Genomic DNA, 12,556 nt, shown 5'->3' with positions numbered 1-12,556 from the left:
CTGGCAGCACATCATCCCCAGCCTCTGTGAACTCCACTGGCTCCCACCGCATCGAATACAAGATCTTCCTTCGGACCTACAAAGTGCTCCACCACCTTGACTCTCAGACCTTCTTCTCCCCTACCAACCCACACGCTGACTATGTTCTACCACAGCAGGCCACCTTGTCTTCCCCAATTGCAGGTTAGCGTTTTTCAGCATGAATATTGCTCTAGAGGCTGATTTGCATTAACCTTGTACAAACCATCCTGATCCAGCGAGCTTACATTCTGTTTCTAGCTCTGCATAGTGGTCACTACACTCATATACATTTTTTGGTCACATACATCAGATAGGTGCAGTGAAATGTGTTGTTTTACAGGATCAGCCATAGTAGTACGGCACCCCTGGAGCAAGTTAGGGCACAGACAGATTTTTCACCTTGTCAGCTCGGGTATTTGAACCAGCGACCTTTCGGTTACTAGCCCAGTGCTCTAACCGCTAGGCTACCTGCCGCCCTTACAAACCCTTTTTGGCTTTACATTTTATTTTTACCCTTTTTGGCTCCAGGTACAACCCTCTACTCCAGGGACAGCTGAAGAACCCTTTTCAGTTCTAGATAGCACCTTCTTTTCTATGAGTGTAGCTGGCACAGCCACAAAGTCATAAAATCTGGAACTCCCTCCCTCCAGCTATATCTGTGACTGAGTCCATCATCATCTGAGTCCATCATCATCTTTCAGTTCCACCTACTAAAGACCTACCTCTTCACCATGGCCTACCCATAACCCTTAACAGTGCAAAGTTGTAGAATAGTTTAGGTTTTAAAAACAGCTTTACAATACAATAAATCCTTAAGCAAAGTGAAAAATACAGCAACAATTATCTGCATTGTTGCCAATGATAATTCCTTCGTAATCAAATTTGATATGTTTTGATGACAACATTATTTATGTTTAGACCTTTCAAAACCTTAAATGTAGAAGATGTCTTGACTTGTGAAATTGTAAACTTTTTTATATGCCATCAATACATCTTACACCCACATAATGTGCGTACTTTAAAGAAGGCACCTAATACAGCTTTCCAACTAGTGAAGTTCAAGTTGATAATAGACAAACAGGGATATTTGGCAAGTTATGTGTTGTGATTTGAAAGTACATTTTGCTTGCCAACATGTTTTAATTTAGCAATAATACATTTCCCCCTTAGAGTCTATGAACCGACAAAAGTTGAGGCATGCTTATTGTTCTGAACTGTGACCGTAAACTGAATGTGTAAATTGCGTGGCTCTGAAAACTGAAACACCTTTTATTGGGTGTCCAACTTATGGAGAACATTTTACCCCAGCATTTGTTTCCTTATGTTGGCCTGCCATATCACCATAGCAAAACATGATAATTAAAACTCTCATATATAAGCTAGCTATCTCTATCAGTGTGTTCTACTTCAAGATGCCTGTTTTTTTTTAAACACCAGCTGGCAGCTCAGTGAAACAGAGCCAGGAAGTTGGAAAAATAACAAATCATGTATTTATCCTATAACAAAGTGAAAAACAAGTGTTGCACATTGATTTGAATGACTGATATGTCTGACAATCAGGGTTAGGGTTGAGGCTATAGTTAGGGTTAAGCCAGGGTGTGGATGTAAGACTAACCTGGCATAAGTCATGGCAAAACGTGTGACATTACAAGAAATTAGCTTTAAATCTGCAGGAAATTTACTGTAAAACTGATACAAAAAAAGGCTCTGTAAAGCAAACATACTTGGTTTACCATTTATTAATAAAATACTTTTTCTGCGAACATATCCCAACATGGAACAATTTCAAAGATTTTACTGAGTCACAGTTCATATAAGGAAATCAGACAATTTAAATAAATAAATTAGGCTCTAATCTATGGATTTCACATGACTGGGAATACAGATATGCATCTGTTGGTCACAGATACCTTTAAAAACAAATGTAGGGGCGTGGATCAAAAAACCAGTCAGTATCTGGTGTGACCACCATTTGCCTCATGCAGTGTGACACATCTACAGTGGGGGGAAAAAGTATTTAGTCAGCCACCAATTGTGCAAGTTCTCCCACTTAAAAAGATGAGAGAGGCCTGTAATTTTCATCATAGGTACACGTCAACTATGACAGACAAAATGAGGGAAAAAAATCCAGAAAATCACATTGTAGGATTTTTAATGAATTTATTTGCAAATTATGGTGGGAAAATAAGTATTTGGTCAATAACAAAAGTTTCTCAATACTTTGTTATATACCCTTTGTTGGCAATGACACAGGTCAAACGTTTTCTGTAAGTCTTCACAAGGTTTTCACACACTGTTGCTGTTATTTTGGCCCATTCCTCCATGCAGATCTCCTCTAGAGCAGTGATGTTTTGGGGCTGTCGCTGAGCAACACGGACTTTCAACTCCCTCCAAAGATTTTCTATGGGGTTGAGATCTGGAGACTGGCTAGGCCACTCCAGGACCTTGAAATGCTTCTTACGAAGCCACTCCTTCGTTGCCCGGGCGGTGTGTTTGGGATAATTGTCATGCTGAAAGACCCAGCCACGTTTCATCTTCAATGCCCTTGCTGATGGAAGGAGGTTTTCACTCAAAATCTCACGATACATGGCCCCATTCATTCTTTCCTTTACACGGATCAGTCGTCCTGGTCCCTTTGCAGAAAAACAGCCCCAAAGCATGATGTTTCCACCCCCATGCTTCACAGTAGGTATGGTGTTCTTTGGATGCAACTCAGCATTCTTTGTCCTCCAAACACGACGAGTTGAGTTTTTACCAAGAAGTTCTATTTTGGTTTCATCTGACCATATGACATTCTCCCAATCCTCTTCTGGATCATCCAAATGCACTCTAGCAAACTTCAGACGGGCCTGGACATGTACTAGCTTAAGCAGGGGGACACGTCTGACACTGCAGGATTTGAGTCCCTGGCGGCGTAGTGTGTTACTGATGGTAGGCTTTGTTACTTTGGTCCCAGCTCTCTGCAGGTCATTCACTAGGTCCCCCCGTGTGGTTCTGGGATTTTTGCTCACCGTTCTTGTGATCATTTTGACCCCACGGGGTGAGATCTTGCGTGGAGCCCCAGATCGAGGGAGATTATCAGTGGTCTTGTATGTCTTCCATTTCCTAATAATTGCTCCCACAGTTGATTTCTTCAAACCAAGCTGCTTACCTATTGCAGATTCAGTCTTCCCAGCCTGGTGCAGGTCTACAATTTTGTTTCTGGTGTCCTTTGACAGCTCTTTGGTCTTGGCCATAGTGGAGTTTGGAGTGTGACTGTTTGAGGTTGTGGACAGGTGTCTTTTATACTGATAACAAGTTCAAACAGGTGCCATTAATACAGGTAATGAGTGGAGGACAGAGGAGCCTCTTAAAGAAGAAGTTACAGGTCTGTGAGAGCCAGAAATCTTGCTTGTTTCTAGGTGACCAAATACTTATTTTCCACCATAATTTGCAAACAAATTCATAAAAAATCCTACAATGTGATTTTCTGGAATTTTTTTCTCTCAATTTGTCTGTCATAGTTGACGTGTACCTATGATGAAAATTACAGGCCTCTCTCATCTTTTTAAGTGGGAGAACTTGCACAATTGGTGGCTGACTAAATACTTTTTTTCCCCACTGTACTTCGCATAGAGTTGATTAGGCTGTTTATTGTGTCCAGTGTAATGTTGTCCCACTCCTCTTCAATGGCTGTGCGAAGTTGCTGGATATTGGCGGGAACTGGAACACGCGGTCGTACACGTTGATCCAGAGCATCCCAAATGTGCTCAATGGGTGACATGTCTGGTGAGTATGCAGGCCATGGAAGAACTGGGACATTTTCAGCTTCAAGGAATTGTGTACAGATCCTTGCGACATGGGGCAATGCATTATCATGCTGAAACATGAGGTGATCGCGGCGGATGAATGGCACGACAATGGGTCTCAGGATCTTGTCACGGTATCTCTGTGCATTCAAATTGCCATTGATAAAATGCAATTGTGTTCGTTGTCTGTAGCTTATGCCTGCACATACCATAACCCCAAAGCCACCATGGGGCAGTCTGTTCACAACGTTAACATCAGCAAACCACTATCCCACACGACACCATACACGCTGTCTGCCATCTGCCCGGTACAGTTGAAACTGGGATTCATCCCTGAAGACCACACTTCTCCAGCGTGCCAGTGGCCATCGAAGGTGAGCATTTGCTCACTGAAGTCGATTACAACGCCGAACTGCAGTCAGGTCAAGACCCTGGTGAGGACGACGAGCAGGCAGGTGAGCTTCCCTGAGACGGTTTCTGACAGTTTGTGCAGAAATTCTTCGGTTGTGCAAACCCACAGTTTCATCAACTGTCCGGGTGGCTTGTCTCAGACCATCCCGCAGGTGAAGAAGCCTGATGTGGAGGTTCTGGGCTCTGGGCTGGCGTGGTTACAAGTGGTCTGCGATTGAGAGGCCAGTTGGACGTTCTGCCAAATTCTCTAAAACGACTTTGGAGGTGGCTTATGGTAGAGAAATGAACATTATTTTATCTGGCAACAGCTCTGGTGGACATTCCTGCTGTCAGCATGCCAATTGCACGCTCCCTCAAAACTTGAGACATCTGTGACATTGTGTTGTGTGACAAAACTGCACATTTTAGAGTGGCCTTTTATTGTCCCCAGCACAAGGTGCACCTGTGTAATCAAATCAAATCAAATTTTATTGGGCACATGCGCCGAATACAACAGGTGCAGACATTACAGTAAAATGCTTACTTACAGCCCTTAACCAACAGTGCATTTATTTTTTATAAAAAAAGTAAAATAAAACAACAACAAAAAAAGTGTTAAGAAAAAAAGAGCAGAAGTAAAATAAAATAACAGTAGGGAGGCTATATATACAAGGGGGTACCGGTGCAGAGTCAATGTGCGGGGGCACCGGCTAGTTGAGGTAGTTGTAGTAATATGTACATGTGGGTAGAGTTAAAGTGACTATGCATAAATAATTAACAGAGTAGCAGCAGCGTAAAAAGATGGGGTGGGGGGTGGGGGTGGGGGTTCAGGATGCTCTCGATGGTGCAGCTGTATCATTTTTTAAGGATCTGAGGACCCATGCCAAATCTTTTCAGTCTCCTGAGGGGGAATAGGCTTTGTCGTGCCCTCTTCACGACTGTCTTGGTGTGTTTGGACCATGATAGTTTGTTGGTGATGTGGACACCAAGGAACTTGAAGCTCTCAACCTGTTCCACTACAGCCCCGTCGATGAGAATGTGGGCGTGCTCAGTCCTCATTTTTTTCCTGTAGTCCACAATCATCTCCTTTGTCTTGGTCACGTTGAGGGAGAGGTTGTTATCCTGGTACCACACGGCCAGGTCTCTGACCTCCTCCCTATAGGTTGTCTCATCGTTGTCGGTGATCAGGCCTACCACTGTTGTGTCATCGGCAATCTTAATGATGGTGTTGGAGTCGTGCCTGGCCATGCAGTCATGGGTGAACAGGGAGTACAGGAGGGAACTGAGCACGCACCCCTGAGGGGCCCCTGTGTTGAGGATCAGTGTGGCAGATGTGTTGTTACCTACCCTTACCACCTGGGGGCGGCCCGTCAGGAAGTCCAGGATCCAATTGCAGAGGGAGGTGTTTAGTCCCAGGATCCTTAGCTTAGTGATGAGCTTTGAGGGCACTATGGTGTTGAATGCTGAGCTGTAGTCAATGAATAGCATTCTCACGTAGGTGTTCCTCTTGTCCAGGTGGGAAAGGGCAGTGTGGAGTGCAATAGAGATTGCATCAGCTGTGGATCTGTTGGGGCGGTATGCAAATTGGAGTGGGTCTAGGGTTTCTGGAATAATGGTGTTGATGTGAGCCATGACCAGCCTTTCAAAGCACTTCATGGCTACAGACGTCAGTGCTACGGGTCGGTAGTCATTTAGGCAGGTTATCTTAGTGTCCTCGGGCACGGGGACTATGGTGGTCTGCTTGAACCATGTTGGTATTACAGACTCAGTCAGGGACATGTTGAAAATGTCAGTGAAGACACTTGCCAGTTGGTCAGCACATGCTCGGAGTACACGTCCTGATAATCCGTCTGGCCCTGCGGCCTTGTGAATGTTGACCTGCTTAAAAGTCTTACTCACATCGGCTACGGAGAGCGTGATCACATAGTCATCCGGAACAGCTGGTGCTCTCATGCATGCTTCAGTGTTGCTTGCCTCGAAGCGAGCATAGAAGTGGTTTAGCTCGTCTGGAAGTCTTGTGTCACTGGGCAGCTCGCGGCTGTGCTTCCCTTTGTAGTCTGTAATAGTTTTCAAACCCTGCCACATCCGACGAGCGTCAGAGCCGGTGTAGTACGATTCAATCTTAGTCCTGTATTGACTCTTTGCCTGTTTGATGGTTCGTCGGAGGGCATAGCGGGATTTCTTATAAGCGTCCGGGTTAGAGTCCCGCTCCTTGAAAGCGGCAGCTCTACCCTTTAGCTCAGTGTGAATGTTTCCTGTAATCCATGGCTTCTGGTTGGGCTATGTACGTACGGTCACTGTCGGGACGACATCATTGATGCACTTATTGATGAAGCCAGTGACTGATGTGGTGTACTCCTCAATGCTATCTGAAGAATCCCGGAACATGTTCCAGTCTGTGCTAGCAAAACAGTCCTGTAGCTTAGCATCTGCGTCATCTGACCACTTTTTTATTAACCGAGTCACTGGTGCTTCCTGCTTTAGTTTTTGCTTATAAGCAGGAATCAGGAGGATAGAGTTATGGTCAGATTTGAAAAATGGAGGGCGAGGGAGAGCTTTGTATGCGTCTCTGTGTGTTGAGTAAAGGTGATCTAGAGTTTTTTTTCCTCTGGTTGCACATTTAACATGCCGGTAGAAATTAGGTAGAACGGATTTAAGTTTCCCTGCATTAAAGTCCCCGGCCACTAGGAGCGCTGCATCTGGATGAGCGTTTTCCTGTTGACTTATGGCCTTATACAGCTCATTCAGTGCAATCTTAATGCCAGCATTGGTTTGTGGTAGTAAATAGACAGCTATGAAAAATATAGATGAAAACTCTCTTGGTAAATAGTGTGGTCTGCAGCTTATTATAAGATACTCTACCTCAGCCGAGCAAAACCTCGAGACTTCCTTAGTATTTGATTTTGTGCACCAGCTGTTGTTTACAAATATACACAGACCGCCACCCCTTGTCTTACCGGAGTCAGCCGTTCTATCCTGCCGATGTAGCGTATAGCCCGCTAGCTGTATGTTGTCCATGTCGTCGTTCAGCCACGACTCGGTGAAACATAAGATATTACAGTTTTTAATGTCCCGTTGGTAGGATAACCGTAATCTTAGGTCATCCCATTTATTCTCAAATGATTGAAGATTGGCTAATAGGATTGATGGGAGAGGCAGTTTACTCGCTCGCCGTCGGATCCTTACAAGGCACCCCGACCTATGTCCACGATATCTCCGTCTCTTCCTCATGCGAATGACGCGGAAAAACACACATAATAGTACAATTGGTTAGAGGGCTGTAAAACGGCAGCCATCTTCTCCGGCGCCACTCCGGAGAAGTTGGCTGTCAGATGGATGGATTATCTTGGCAAAGGAGAAATGTTTAATAACAGGGATGTAAACAAAGTTGTGCACACATTTTTTTTTTTATAAGCGTTTTGTGCGTATGGAAAATTTCGGGCATCTTTTATTAATATTAATTAATATGCCATTTAGCAGACGCTTTTATCCAAAGCGACTTACAGTCATGTGTGCATACATTTTTACATATGGGTGGTCCCGGCTACCGGACCCACTACCCTGGCGTTACAAGCGCCATGCTCTACCAATTGAGCTACAGAGGCCCACATGTCAGCTCATGAAACATGGGACCAACACTTTACATGTTGCATTCATATTTTTGTTCAGTATATTAATATTATAGTTTTTAATCCTGGTGCTGACTTAATGTGTAGCAGATAATTGTATAGCTAATAGGCTCTGTGTTTGTAGATCGACTGAGGTGAATGAAGCTACAGCAACCAATGTGATAATGACTGGGGAGCTCACGCAAACTCTTCCCCTGGCTACGGCTCATACCCTGGCTATGGTAAAATGTCAATATAAATTAATTGTAAATGCCTTTGATAAAGACAGGTAAACTGGATTATAGGTAGATAAAGTACATTTCTAAAAAATAAGTTAATGATAGGGGTTCATTCCCAAACAGTCTTAGTGGAATAATACATTGGATGAGTGTGTCAACTCTGTTCCACTAGTACCAAAATTGTGAGATATCTTTGGAGTCAAATCAAACTTCACAGTCATGGACAGACAGGCAGACACTAAAATCTTATTCTCTGTTTAAGGTGGATGTCAGGTAGAAGACGGGGCCTGTGATAACTGTCCTGACAGCTGTGATGAATCAGCACCCCTCCAAGGAGGCCCAGGACTCTGTGTGGGGTGCATCCGGGGGGGTCTGACAAAGTCAGTCTGCCTCCATTTCAAGAGGCATCAGCACCACTGTTGGCACAGAAGGCATGTCAGTATAGCAGAGCTAAACCGTTGTACGCTACAATAACTGCTGAGGAGGGATATGGTGTGTGAATTTAGATGCAAGTTTAGTGTGAGACAACGTTTTTTTAGGTTATTCATTCAGAGTGAAACAAATGCTGGTCTCAGTTGGAAGTGAGGCAAAGTTTGAACATACTGGGTCCATACTTGCGAACAGGGGTGCAGCTTGAGGGGACATATCCCCCCAGATTCTGAAATTGCATTTTTGTCCCCCCCAGTTTTATCGGTGTGCTACAGGACCATGCGGACGCCTCCTAGCATCGGGTAGGCTGTTTGGAGTTTTTATCCGACTGGATAAAAAATATATGTATGTATGTCCCCCCAATTCTAAAACCAAAGTTGCGCCCCTTCTTGCGAACATTTGAAAAAGTTTAACCTGGACCTCAAAATGAGCATCAGTCAATTACAATCGTCAACATAGTTGCACGTGATAGAACGCTACGTTGTATTGTAGCTGGTCCCATCAGATAACTGGCACACGTTAGCCCTATCCTAACTTCACCAGCTGATGGTAATTATTTCATGTAACAAATTCCGCATCAGCCTATCAAAGAGCTTGGACTTTAAATCAACCAACCAATGGCATTTATCAAAATAGGTCAACTTGGCCACCAGAGGGATATTTAAAAATGCCAAATTCAAAGGTTTTCTTTTGTTCCACTAGGTCTGTAAACTTTAGTGTCCCAATATTGCATGAAGCATCCTTGACAAAGCTACTAGCTACTAAGGGATGGTTAGAAATTTACAGAATGGGGACCTGGAGGAAAATGGGGGAGCATCATGCTATTTCAATTTCAGTCACGTGGAGGGCTTAGTATTTTTTTAATCTAGTCCAGGGGAGGGTAATGTAATTTGTAATTGATGAAATTTCAATATTTTTCAGTGTTTCAGAATGAGTTGCTTAGTAGGCTATATATCAGTGATTCTGCACTGGGCGCGCAATATCAAGTTGAGCCTATAGGCTATTTAGTGTGGTCCCAATCAAATGATACTCTACTTAACCTATAAGCTAGAGGGTAAACGAAGTGCATGCTTGGAGAAGCGTAGAGCAAAGTAACATTTCTAAGAAAATGTACTTCCTTCCCGAGTCTTTTGCGCTGCTGGGATGGTGTAAATAAAACTAAGCTGTATTACACACTGAAACGGATATTCCAACCCCAGCCTGCTCTGGCTGATCAAAACCTTTATTTGTGCTGCCTGACCAATGGCTGTGCTGTGTAGGCTTATGGTGGCAGATCAGGAGGAGACTCAAAGGCTGCTTCCGAAAGTCCAGAAAATTATATATTGATCACGCGGACTAGCCTATGTGTTCTATTCAGTTTGTGAAGGAGAGAGAAGATGAGAAGGAGTACCGGAGGTCAACTTTAATAGAGTGCTAATACTATAATAGATTTTTATGAAAACAATATGTTTCTCAGTATTTATCAGAGTTATTGACCTCACAATAAGCCAGATCTGAGTAACTTACATTGTGGTGCTGAAACTTGAAGCGGCAGCCGCGGCACAATCAATCGGACAAAAAAGTAAGGATGCCACCCAGAGTCCCTGTGCCAGGGGTTCATACATCCCTCCACTTCGCCCGCCTCCTCAAGTTAATTTTTTGGGAAGAAGAAAGATGGAGGTCTGCGCCCTTGCATTGATTACCGAGCACTGAACAAGGGGACAATACGTTATAGTTATCCTCTACCCCTCATTCCATCTGTGATCGAGTCAATGCATGGGGTGCGCCTCTTCACAAAATTAGATCTCCAGAGTGCGTACAACCTGGTGCGTGTCCAAGAGGGGGACGAATGGAAGACAGCATTCAGCACAATCACAGGGCATTACGAATACCTGGTGATGCTGTACGGTTTGATGAATGATCCATCCGTCGTCCAGTCCTTTGTGAACGAGATGTTTCGGGACATGCTTGGTCGCGGTGTAGTGGTCTACATCGATGACATTCTGGTGTATTCCGCTACGCGCGCCGAGCATGTGTCCCTGGTTCGCAAAGTGCTGGTCCGACTGTTGGAACATGACCTTTATGCCAAGGCAGAAAATGTCTGTTTTTCCAACAGTCCGTCTCCTTCCTCGGATACCACATTACCACCTCAGGTGTGGAGATGGACGGAGATCGCATTTCAGCCGTGCGTAATTGGCCGACTTCAACCACAGTCAAGGAGGTGCAGCGCTTTATTGACTTTGCCAACTACAATCTGAGGTTTATCCGGGGCTTTGGCAAGGTCGCAGCTCCCATCACATCTCTGTTGAAGGGTGGGCCATCCCGGCTCCGCTGGTCTGCTGAGGCTGACAGGGCCTTCAGTAACCTGAGGGTTCTGTTCACTTCAGCCCCAGTACTGGACCATCCCGATCCATCACTACCGTTCGTAGTGGAGGTGGATGCGTCCGAGGTAGGGATAGGCGCTGTCCTATCTCAACGCTCGGGCATGCCACCCAAGCTCCGCCCCTGTGCCTTCTTCTCCAAGAAGCTCAGCCAGGCGGAGCAGAACTAAGACGTTGGTGATCGGGAGCTGTTGGCTGTTGTCCGAGCCCTGACCGTGTGGAGGCACTGGCTCGAGGGGGCGAAACACCCTTTCCTCGTCTGGACGGACCACCGTAACTGGAGTACATCCGGGCAGCAAGGCTGATCCCTCGCCAGGCCAGGTGGGCCCTATTCTTCACCCGGTTTGATTTTATACTATCTTACATCCCGGGTACAAAGAACGTGAAGGCAGACGCACTGTCACGGCTGTACGACACAGAGGAGAGGCCCATAGACAACACCCCCATACTCTCGGCCTCCTGCATTGTGGCGCCGGTAGTGTGGGCGATGGACACGGACATAGAGCGGGCGTTACGCACAGAGCCATCTCCACCTCAGTGTCCAGCTGGGCTGCAGTACGTGCCGTCTCTTGTCCGTGACCATTTGATCTATTGGGCACACACGTCCCCTCCTCTGGTCACCCAGGTATCGGTCGTACAGTGTGCTGCCTGACCGGAAAGTACTGGTGGCTTACCTTGGCTAAGGACGTGAGGGTGTATGTCTCCTCCTGCTCGGTGTGCGCCCAGAGTAAGGCACCTAGGCACCTCCCAGCGGGTAAGTTACATCCCTTAGCAGTTCCACAATGGCCATGGTCCCACCTGTGTATTGACTTTCTCACTGATCTTCCCTACTCTCAGGGTAACACCACCATCCTGGTCGTTGTGGACCGCTTTTCAAAAGCCTGCCGCCTCCTTCCTCTGCCTGGTCTCCCAACGGCCCTGCAGACTGCGGAGGCCCTGTTTACTCACGTCTTCCGGCACTACGGGGTGCCAGAGGACATAGTGTCTGACCGGGGTCCCCAGTTTACATCCAGGGTCTGGAAGGCGTTCATGGAATGTCTGGGGGTCTCGGTCAGCCTGACCTCTGGGTTTCACCCCGAGAGTAATGGGCATGTGGAACGGGTGAATCAGGATGTTGGTAGGTTCTGTAGTAGAAATATTTGACTCAAAAGTAGTCAACTCAAAAATATCTCTCAAGAAACTGGAGCTTGTGAATCCAAAAATTATACTTTATTATTGCGTAACAAAGCCGAGCTGCTCCACGGAACACCTGCTCTCCTTGGCTCAAAGATCTCCTTTTATACAAATACAAATGCATAGTCATGCTTACATAAAATATACAGTTACCCCCTTAAGGCAAATGATTAGCTTATTTCAGTGCCACATGTTGTTTTACTCACGAGGGCTACTTACGCTTCTCTAAATGGGGCCTCTGTCTCTTATTAGTGGCGTGACTCAAAAAATTATATACATACGTACGTTAAAGAACAATCACACTCTGTATTGACTATATTCACTATCCAGACATGCATCTGGAGTACAAAGTATTAATCATGTTCATTCTGTATTACCTTTATCATTTCATAACACATTATAAAACATTTCAATTAAACATGGTTTAAACATGTCATCCGTAACCCATTCTCAACCACATATATTTAAGCATTTACAAACAGCCATCCTCCCTGGCCCTTGAGATTATGTGCATGTGGCTATGTGTCAGGTCATAAGCACAAACAATT

The sequence above is a fragment of the Coregonus lavaretus genome (genome assembly GCF_964263955.1).
Source record: "Coregonus lavaretus genome assembly, chromosome: 36".
Classification (NCBI taxonomy): domain Eukaryota; kingdom Metazoa; phylum Chordata; class Actinopteri; order Salmoniformes; family Salmonidae; genus Coregonus; species Coregonus lavaretus.
This window is presented reverse-complemented; position numbering follows the sequence as displayed.